The 11,897-nt window shown below is 27.4% G+C and overlaps 1 pseudogene; it reads right to left on the bottom strand.

Moving 5' to 3' along the window:
• Positions 1 to 9,864: 9,864 nt before the first annotated feature.
• LOC111302701 (vicilin-like seed storage protein At2g28490) lies at positions 9,865 to 10,785 on the bottom strand (annotated as a pseudogene).
• Positions 10,786 to 11,897: the final 1,112 nt, after the last annotated feature.

Genomic DNA, 11,897 nt, shown 5'->3' with positions numbered 1-11,897 from the left:
GAGAAACTTGAGTACCACAATTAATAAATATTTGTATAGCATACATTGTATTTTTAAGTGCCTAGTGCATAGCATATACTACATTTGAGAAAGTCTAGTGCATGAATCTAAGAAGTAGGGATATTCCAAGATTCCATCTGAAGAAGACAGATATGAAGACTTTTCGATGAAAGAGTTTTAAATTCTCGTTTGAAAAGAAGCTTGTGAAAAAATATTCTAATCCTTTAAAGAGAATATCTCTCAGTATTAGGATCGATTTGTAAGACTTTTAGGCATAATCTCTTAAAATTCTTTCAGACATGATCTATGACTTTTCTAAACATGATTGTCGAGGAGCCTTTTATTTTTTCAAAAGTTGTGGTATCTCTGTTTAAAGGAGCAATTTATTTTTCAAAGTTGTGGTGCCTTTATTTAGAGAAGCAATTTATTTTCCAAAAGCTATGGTGCTTACATTTAGAGGAGCAATTTATTTTTCAAAGTTGTGGTGCCTCTATTTAGAAGAGTATTTTTTATTTTTTAAAATCATTAAGCCTCTGTTTAAAGGAGCTTTATTTACTTTTTAAAAAAAAAAAGAGTGTGAATACGTTAGGATGATCACGTGTAGGGTGTCTACGTCTTTGTGCAATTTTTGTTGCACAAGAAATGTACAAAGAGGGATAGCTGTAGACACTTAATTTTGGTTCAAGCTCGGATCAATTGGGTCTGGTCTAAAAGGGGCAAATTGGCTCAATTTTTTTATTAGTTTATTTGTTATTTTATTATTCTGAATTATTTATCTTTTTATAACTATTATTTTAGGAGATAATGATTAAAATTATAAAAAAAAGAAAATTTTTTTCCATGAATTTGGGGTTGGTAGGGTTGAAATTGAACTCAAGGATTGATAATCTTGAATCCCAGTTAAATGAGGAGTCAACATTGATTAAAAAACTCTTCTAATTAATGCCTATAAATATAGGTTTGAACACATAGAATGGGACATACACGAAATACAAAAAACAAAAGCAAATAAAAGTGTTTAGAAGAGCAGAGGCAATTCTAGAATTTTTAGGATTGTTTTTTAATTTTTGGTTTTTTTTTTTTGAAATTTTTTCAAATTCTGATCAATCACCGTTTAAAGTTGTCAATGAAATGCTAGAGAGCTCCCCAGTTTTCAGCAAGTTCCCTAGTTTCTGACATCACATCTCCAGAAACCATTGAGCTTTTTGACAAACTTCTAGCGAAAAACCCAGATTCTGGTCAATTTTTTCAGAATCCAATGAAATTCAATCGGTGATCTTATGAAAATCTAGAGAGAGAATGAGAGAAAAAGGAAAAAGTGAGAGAGAAGGAATAAGGGAACTCTGGTGAAAAAAGATCGAATTTAGCCGTATATGGGAATGACGTCGTTTTGAAGTTTAATAAACCCCAAGATTTGTACATTTTGCTATTAGGTGACTGACCTGAGTGCCAACCATTTTCTACTGACCCACATTCTAAGCTGATTCCCTTAGCCAAGCTGAGCCGCGTCGAGTCTTCAAGCTGCGTTCCCCGAGCTAGATTCCAGCCACAAGCCGAGTTATTCTTTGGTATTTTTTGTATTTTATTTATTTATTTTATGTGTTTATTTATTTATTATTTTTTCATGATTTAATTTAATAAAAAAATAAAAAAAAATTTGGGAATAAATATTAATTATCCAATGATGGAATTTATAAAAATTTCAAATGATAAATTTTTTATAAAATTCCTAAGTGAGAAATTTTGTTTAAATTAGTCTTAAATAGTGGAATACTTTAGATAAATTTTTAATAACAATAATTAATATTTATTTTCAAACAAAAAAATAAAAAAATAAAAAATATCTGATAATTATCAAATGATGAGATTATTATAAATTTCAAATAATAAATTTCTAAGAAATCTCTAGTTCTTTAAATTTGTCCCAAATGGTGAAATAATTTAAAAAAAAATTTCAATAAAAATAATTGTCATATTATTTTCTTTCAAAAAAAAAAATTCTAAATAGGCCCAAATAGTGAAAATTTTAAAAATTTTGTAAAAAAGATAATATTTCTAAATTGACCCAAATAGTAAAAAATTTAGAGATAAAAAAATAAAAAAAATTTTCTAAATAGGCTCAAATGGTAAAAAATTTAGAAATTTAAAAAGAGAAAATATTTTTAATTTGGCCTAAATGGTGAAATGATTAGATATATTTTCAACAAAAAAATAAAAAAATAAAAAATAACTAAAATTTTTTCCAACGACGGAGCCTCTTCAAGAAATCAAATATGATCCTTAAATACTCTTAAGGTGAAAAAATATTTTTAAGAATTTTACCAGATTGATGGAAGAATCTTATAAATTATTTTTAATATTTAACATAAAAATGTGAAACCGTTAAACTCAAGGTCCTAGGATAAATTTAAAATAGGATGGTACATCCTTTGGATGGGCATGTAAGGGTGCTATAACCTTCCCCACAAGTAACTAAACTCTTGAACCTTGTTTTGGTTTGTATAACCGAACCTATTTTTTTTAGGGACCTTTAGTTAAGCTTATGAGCTCTTTAAAAGAATAAATTTCTTAGGTGGACAATTACACCTAGTTAAAAAAGATTGGTGGTGAGTCCATCCATTTGTAATGGATCTATATGTTATGACAATGGGTTAAAGGAATGAATCATTCAGTTGCTCGTATTAGAGGGGTAGTTAAATATGTGAGACAATCACCTTTACATTAGCCAAGTTTAAATTGTATATTGTCAATGAATATATTCAAAGTAATAGCTTGTTATACTTAGATGTTAGCACTAGGTGGAACTCTACTTTTTTTATGTTGGAACAAGCTTAAAAATTTGAAAGAGGTTTTGAGACATTTGATGATGTTGATCCTCATTATAAAATTGAACTTCTGTTGGGAGATGGAGTGCCCGATCAAAATGATTGGGCCAATGTTTGAAAATTATGCCTTTTATTGCAAAAATTTTACAATATCACAATTAGAGTGTCGGGTTCTACATAACAACTAACAATTTTCTTGAAAATATTTGTGGTGTTTATGATATTTTGCAAAATTGGCAATTAAATGTTGATGTTGAGTTGAATGCAATGGCTAAAAGAGTGAAAGATAAGTATGACAAGTATTAGGTGAATGTGAAGAAAATGAATATGTTATTTTACATTGCTTCCATTCTTGATCCTTGAAGAAAACTTACATTTGTAGAGTTTTGCTTTATGAAAATGTATTTTTGTGATAAAATTTCAGTGATGATTAAAAAAGTGTAAGAAGCAATAGTTGAGTTGTTTGATGAATACCAAAACATGTTGCAACCTTAATTTGAATAAGTTGGTGATAATAGCCATGCGAGTCAAGCACCACCATCCACTAATGAACTTGGAACTGTGGACTTATATGACTCACAAACTGTTATGGCTGAGTTTAAGAGGTTTAGGAAATAATAAGGTAGAGAAGAGAATAAATCAGAGTTGGATAAATATTTGAATGAGGAGCCTGATGTATTAAAGAGGGTGGACTTTGATATTTTTCTTTAGTGGAAACTTAATAAGCATAGGTTTCTTATCCTTTCTTATTTAGCTTGTGATGTGTTGGCAATTCCTATATCTATAGTTGATTTTGAATCTATTTTTAGCACTGATGGCCGTATGCTAGATATATATATATATATATATATATATATAAGAGTTCTTTAACTTTTAAACTTATTCAAACTCTTATTTGTGCTCAAGATTGGTTACATGAAGTTTTAGATTTCGATCCAAATGCTTTAAAGGATGAAGTGGAACAACTTGACAAGATTGTTTTGGGTAATTATTTATTTATATAACTTTTTTTCAATGCTTATTTCTTTAAATACTTTAGTTAAAGTTGACTTTTTTTTATGTATTTTGAGATTTATCCAAGATTAGATTGGACTTTGTAATTGATTAGTAAAGTTTATTAATCAATTTAGGTAATATTGGCATTATTTACGTTGAATTGATCTACACAGTTAAATATTTCTCTTTTAGATAGTTTTAAATGGAATCATTTTTCATTGAATTGTAGTTTGCTTTTATTTATTTATTACTAGAATTTTAAAAGGTGTTGTTGCCCACTACTCATTGCTTGCTGCCTGTTGCTCGCTATTGCTTGCTACCTTCTAGATATTAATGTTTGAGACTTGGAATTTAAGTGCTGTAATTGGTTAAGATGTTTGTTGTTGCTTGTTGGATGTTGTTTAAGAATTAGACTTTATGGATTGTAATTTGCTATATATTGTATTGTGTTTATATTGTTAGAGACTTAGACTTAGACTTTGTGAAGCTTGTATTTAGATTTTATTTGAGTATTGCTATTAATTTAGAGCTTGTGTATTGCTCACTGACTTAGACTTTATAAAGCTTATCTATTGCTTACTGATTTTATTTTGGACTTAGACTTATTGTGTATTACTCATTGATTTTATTTGAGCCTTAAGCTTATTGTGTATGAAGCTTGTGTTTAGATTTTATGAAGCTTGTGTTTATGAATTATATGAATTACATTGAATGTTGAATATAGAAAACAAGAAATCAAAATCGATTATATTAAAAAAAAAGACAAAAATTGACAAGATTAAATCTGTTCAATTTTTTCGGTTTTATATTACTATTTGGTTTATTCAATTTAATTTTTAGACTAAATCAATTAAATCAATTTTCAAGTATTTACAATCGAATAATCAAACCGACTTATTGCTTATCCCTAGTGCTTTTAAAATCATCTTGGCCATTTGAAAAATTTTACCGCATTTATCAAGATCCTCCAAGATTGGAACAACATTTTAGTATTGGTCTTGTTTTCGATTCCTAATATTATCAATAATTATATAGCCAACATCTAGTTTATTCATAGAATATTATAATAAAATGTTAAACTTTTAATTATAATAATTTTAATTTTAATAATTTTATATAAAAATAATTTATTGATAATATAAAAAAATTATTAATAAGATATTAAAATTTTAATTTCATTAATCACATTTTAAATTCCGATAGCATAATATAAAAAATATTTTGGCATAAGTCTGGTAGTAGAATATAAAATGTATTTTGGCATCCAATTCAAAGCCAACTTTTGAACAATTCAACTGAACCATTAACTCTGCATCCTATTCAAGGCCACAGCTTCTGCCACCATGTCATTGTCTTTAACAATCTTACCATTAATAACAACTAATTGTCTTTTGTGATGTTGATCCGTAATAGTTTTCAGTTTAAAATTTAATTTTAATAAATAAATTTGCAAAAAATCAAATTAAATAATATGATATCAGTTGCATAGTAACAAGAAGATTATTATTTGGAGGGGTGGAATTTGTTGTTGGCACAATATTCATACCAAAAAACATTCTTTGTTATTTTCAATGTCGATCTGCACAAAATGCGGCCTTATATGTTGTTTAATATTTTCTATCTTTTTGTTTTATTGTTAGAGACGTTTATGGATCAGATCGATTCAAGTTAGATTCATACTTAATATTAATGTTTATGTGTTTATTCAGATCCAATCTAGTTTAAAATTTTGGATCTAAAAATTTTCTTAAGTCCGATTCAAATTAAAAAAATAAATCCCAAATTCATCCATTAAATTTAATTTATATAATAAAAAATTAAAAAATAATTAAATTTAATTTAATGAGATTATATTTAATTCACATATATATAAATATAAATATAAAATATATAATTTTTATTTATAATTTTTATATATATGTGAATTAATTTATATATAGTTCACATATATATAAAAATAAAAATATATATATGTAAAGTCAAATTAGATCGAACCGAGTTCAGATTTTAAATTTATACTAGTGAAGGATCCCAGCTTCGCTAGGAGTGTTAAATTAATTGCTAGTTAGTCCTGCATTTGAAGAACTCAAAAAGCGTCTATGCATTCCATAGAACATAAAAGGCCACCATGTTAACTAAGAGGCCAAAATAAACCATTTGTTTTGCTATCTCATTTCTTGGATTAAAAAAAAAAAGGTAAAGTTCACCAAACAAAAAAATGTTCACTATAAGATTCTCTTGTCCAAAAAGCTTTTACTTCGTAAAAAAAGCCTATTGATAGAATAGTTTAACACTCATAATTGCAAAAATCAACAAATCAAACAACCACAGACCATAACTCATTCAATAGTATTACCTTTATTTTTATCTTCAATTCTTAACAATCAAACTAGGAAATTGTCTAGTTGGCTTGGTAGGTATGCCATGTAAATCATGATAGAGTAAAGTCCACCAAGGGAAAATGATCTCATACACATTGTATTTTTTTACATGATTTTTTTCTGGTTCAAAAAGTTCACTGCAAACTCAGCTTTTAAAGCCTATAAAGTTCATATAGAAACATAGAACTAAAAATAATTATTTTCAACAAATGGATTTCACTATGAATATTTTAATGATCACCATTTGGTTCCATTTTCTAAGTAGTTGTCTTTAAAACTCCATTAGCTATTATAGCTAATCTTGAAGTCTTAAAAACCACCTGCACAAAAAGAAGCATAATAAATCATTGAATTTTTCTTTATAAAATAAGTGATTACAAAAATGGTTTGTCTGAAAAGAAAACCTACAAATTTCTTACTGCTTTTGTAAACCTCATTGACTTAAGGTCATTCCATTCAATTGGATCTTCTGGTGTCTCTAATTGCCATTTATTCTTTTTGACAAATTTTTTTACAATAAGTCAAAAAACCCAAAAAGCATAAAACAAATATATAGAAAACAATTCAAAGTTGAAGAAAAATATTTTTTTTTAACTTACTCTTAGCTTTTCAGGAACTCTTATACGATTATGGAGATACTTGACAGCTATCATCGAAATAGTCTCATAACTAGAATATAAAATTGTCATTCTTTGATTAATGATCTCATCATCACTTAGTTTATGTCTATTACTATCATCTTTTCTCATCAAGTAGTCAAGCATATCCTTGTGGGATTCTTAAGAATTTGTACTCTCCTTTATGAGTTGTCCTAATATTCTTACAATATTTTTTCTAGCTGTAAATCATACTAAAATATCTTACTTATTAACTATAAATAGAAATTACAATGACAAATTATATATAAAAGTTGAAATGCTTGTCAATTTACCTAAAATCCATGACAATAATTTGTACGAAAGAGATCAATAGAAAGTGATAAGGTCCCTAAAATCAATTTAAACAACTCAGGTATGAATTCTTAAGCTACTAAACTAGATTTAGCATTGACAATTTGCTTAAGTGATGATAGAAATGCCATCTATACAAAATATCAAAACAAAAGCAGATTAGAAATATGAGAAATATAAGCAAAAACATTTAAAATTTTTCATAGTCTTTTGTGTGAAGTTGAATGTCATACAAGCCTCTTTGGTCTTTTCTTGTATGTTAATGACTTTATTGTCCTAATGACCTATTTTTATGACACCAGAGAAACTAAGAAATTTGTAGAGGAAAGTAGTAGGAAAAGTCATACAAACATACTGGTTTGATCTGTTCTATGCTTTTTGGCCTTCGTTCTTTTTCTTTTATCTTCTTAGAATCGCTTTTAGACCTTTTAATTGTTCTGCACTTTACAACTCCCTTTGGATCATCACATGCAACAAATGATCTATACACAAACGACCTCAGATTGTCTTGAGGCATATTTTGTCATAAAAAAATATTTATAGAAGTTAGATGCTTACAAATACTTAAAGACCAAATCCACCAATACTAAATATTTCTCATGAGATGATGCTTACATATTCTTTATATTGTAATCAATCTTTTCAGTGATTATCTGAAATAGATAAAAACAACACTTGTTCGACTTTGAAAATAAAATAAGCAAAAACCTTAATCAGTTGCCACCTTAATAAACAATGACGTGTTTTCTCTGGTGTTTTTAGGTTTTCATTTCACGATTGCCTTTGTTTATGCAGGTGAGTGGCAGCCCTTTTCTCTTGCTAGCACCCAAAAACACTAGAGATTATCAAGATTGTCAAAGAGAGCCTTGTTTGTCTTTTACTATTCTGGAACCTCAATGACAGCTTAAAAAACATAAAACAAAGTAAACAATATTATATTTATGAAAAGAAATCATGAAGTCGAATAATTGTGGAAGATAATAAAGTAAAAACAAAAAAGCAATCTTAAAAAGAGATCCAAAAATGAAACTTCGATGAAACAAAGGAATGATCATATTAAAGACAAAAAAACAGCCAAAATAGTCATAAATCAACATCGATAAATAACCTATAATATACATCCAAAAAGGAGATAAGTGACAATTATCTAAAATAATATCTTCTATAATGAATCCTATAAAAAAGATCTAACCTTCTCTATGTCTTCCTCTATAGTTCTTAATCTAAGAAAAGGAAGACCCAAAAAATTAAAAAAATAAAACATAAAAAACACCACTTAACAAAAAAATTAGCATGTAAAAAAAAATCCAAACACAAAAGCAAACCTAAAAATCACAAAAATAATAAAATACCCACTAACCTTCAACTTAATCCCTAACAACATGTGACAACCATACAAAAAAACACCAATTAAAAAAAAAACAATCCATAAAAAAAAAACTTAATCCGATTACCAAAGAGCTTCAATAAAAAAATAATAAAAAATTCAATCAAAAGCAAAATAACAACTTCATTCAAATAACATGTAAAACAAAAAAAAAAAACTCCTAAAAAAGGCACAAGTTATGCACCGTAAAACTATGTTTCTATTAACAATAATTTGTCAAAATCACCTTAAGAAAACCCAAAAAAAAAAAAACCTACATTCAATTAAACAACAAAAAAACAATGACAAATTTTACCCAAAAACACTAGAGGAAAAAAAAAAAGGAAAGATAAAAAAAAGAACGATCATAAATCACATTCTTTGTAACAGCTTTAAAATAGTAATTAAGACCCAAAAATAAAAGCTTCTAAATACAACTTTAAACATAGCTGTTGAAATTAAAAACACTTGTTAAACATTAAACAATATAGCAGACATTTGTAAAAAGTGGAAGAACTTTCTGCTCTATGCTTACAGTTAGTCACAACAATATAAAAGAAATGCCTTACCTTACTAAAACGACACAACATTGTAAAAGAACCAAGAAGAAAAAGAGACATATGGCAAGCAAAGATCCCTTATGGGATACTTTTTATATAAAGGTGTATAGATATATGTGAATTCATGTCGAATTGGGTTCAGATTTTAAATCTTTTATTCAAGGTTTGATCACGAATTGAGTTCAAATTTTAAATCTTTTATTCAATGTCTGACTTGACCTGAAATTTAAATGAATTTGAAAATTATGTCCAAATGGGATTTAGATCTACTTATTATAGACTTGCTCATAGGTAAGTTTTGTATCATGCATGAATGACAATAAGAAAGCAACTTTAGCTAAAAAAGTTTTGCATAAAATTTATTTATTAAAATATAAACTGCTAAAATGAAGAAACTAATTCTTAGGGGCAAAAAAAAAAAGGTGATGATTTTATTCATTAATAAAAAAGCTTATTGACAAATGCTGAAAAGAAAGTAAAAAACAAACAAAAGCAAAAAAAACCAACATAAAAAAATAAAAAGCTTCTTTTCCTAGTTTGCAACCTATATTAATTTCCATCTTATCAATAAAACCCCAAACTTTTTCTCAATCAAAACCCAAAATCATTTCGTTACCAAAGTCATTGATCATCTTTGGCACTGCTTCAAACTTCACCTTTTTTTCTTATCATCATCAGATGGAGTTGCTATTCATGATAGAAGGATCACATTTTTATGTTACACACTGATAAGCTGTCTAATCATTTCCTTGTTTACACCAAATGCAACAACAACCTCAAGGTTGTTTAGGGTGTAGAAAAAAAGTTTGAACCCATAAGAAACTGAGGTTGGTTCTTGTGTGATAAGGTAGTGAATCCAAAGAACTTGAAATGATCTCTTTTTGATGTAATCTAACAAAAAGTAAACTATCTTCGTCTCTAAAACACATCACCTTCTTTTACGTTGGCATCCATGGTTAAAGTTCCATTTGGATACATAATCTAAATTCTTTCAGTTCCCTTTAATACAATGCCATACTCAGTTGCTATTGGATTCACATATGGTGCCAACATTGATCTTTAAAAGTAAAGTCATAAGTTATAAGCAATTGTAAAACAAATTTAACCTTCATTAGTAGCTATATATATGAAGAGTTGAAAACTTTGAGATTCATTACCGTAGTAAGATTGACAAGATAAATGCCCATGTCAAAGTATTTGAGAGGGCTATATTTGGATCCATCCAATACAATGCTCCATCCATAGTTGTTTATAACGTCAGCACTTCTTTTATAGATGTTATAAGAATCTGAGGCTTTATCATTCACAATATTGTCTTTAATTCTAAAAATTATGTCAAAGAGTTTCCATCATGCCCACTTTTTCTTTTGTTGAGGTTTTCTTTGGACCATTCTCTTTAGATGCTTCAATTTATTTCGCTCTTGAAGTTGAGAGAATTTTGTCTAAATGCTTGGTATATAAGACTTGGTCACATATACAATTGGCCTCTCACGTTGCTTGCTCAAAATTCCCCTCACATTCGACACCGAGACCTATAATCATGAGCATTAATAATATGTTACTCCATCGCACCACTAAAAAAAACTCTGCTGGCTATAGATAAAATGTATTTTTGCTTACATTAAAGGCCGTCGAAAGAGTTTTAGGGCCAAAACTAGCGAGGATATATGTTGGATAGGTTCCTCCTCCAATAAAGAAAGAGTGCATGCATGTGGATACAAGAATTAAAGAATTCATATTATCATAACATATAGATCCATAGAGTTATCGCTAGATCTAACTTTAGGTGTGATTGACAACCTAATTGAATTTGTCCCATTTTTAAAAAATATCCTAAGCTTAATTTAGATATCTTTAAAAAGTAGATTCATGTCTACGAAACCAAAACTAGGTTAAGCAGTACGGTTACATGTGAGGAAGATTATAGCATCCCCACATTGCTTACCCAAATGATAGTACCAACTTGATTTCGTGTTATCCAAAAGCCTAAAAAACTTACCAAGTAATTTAATATAAAAAAGTATCCCTAAATTACTTCAATATATTGGTAATAATTCAAAAACATTCCTTCACCTCAAGAGTATTCAATGAGACTATTTGTCACGCTTTGAAAAGGCTTCGTCGTCGAATTCATTTAATTTTTGTAAAAAAACTTTTATTTGTGATAATTCACATTTTTATGAGAATATTGATACTGAAAATCTTTTTTAAATTCTCTACTATGTTGATAAAATTTAAAAATAATTTCTTACATAAGAATTTATATAGAGATTGCTATTTATAACGTTATTAGTGATTTCATTATCAGAGATTCAAAATCTAACTTTATAAAAAAAAATTATTTCCATAAATATCCTCCAATATGTTGGTAAGATTTTCTGTTAGAAATTATCCTCAAATATGTTGGTAAGATTTTATGAAAATTATTTTTTTTCTAAAAATTAATTTTTATTTAAAAATCATAAGGTTTTACAATATATTGGTAAAACCTTATCTTAAAAATTAAATTGCCTTCAATATGTTGGTAAGGCTTTATTGAAAACTATTTTTTCTCTTGAAATTTGTTTTAATAAAAAAATTAATATGGTTATCTAATTTGTTGGTAAAACTTTATTTTAAAAAATCAAATTGCCTTCCAATATTTTGGTAAGGCTTTTTGTTTTATTAAAACAATTTGTTAAAAATTTGAATCTTTCCAATATATTAGTAAGATTTTTTTTATTTAAATGTTTATTCTAACAAAATTTAAACCTTCCAATATATTGGCAAGGTTTTTTTATTTTATTTAAAAAATATTTTTTCCTTTTTTTTCCTTTTAA

Source organism: Durio zibethinus, chromosome 13 (assembly GCF_047325235.1).
Source record: "Durio zibethinus cultivar Kanyao isolate XHJ-2024 chromosome 13, ASM4732523v1, whole genome shotgun sequence".
Lineage (NCBI taxonomy): Eukaryota > Viridiplantae > Streptophyta > Magnoliopsida > Malvales > Malvaceae > Durio > Durio zibethinus.
Note: the sequence above shows the minus strand (reverse complement) of the source record. Positions and strands in the feature narration are given on the sequence as shown.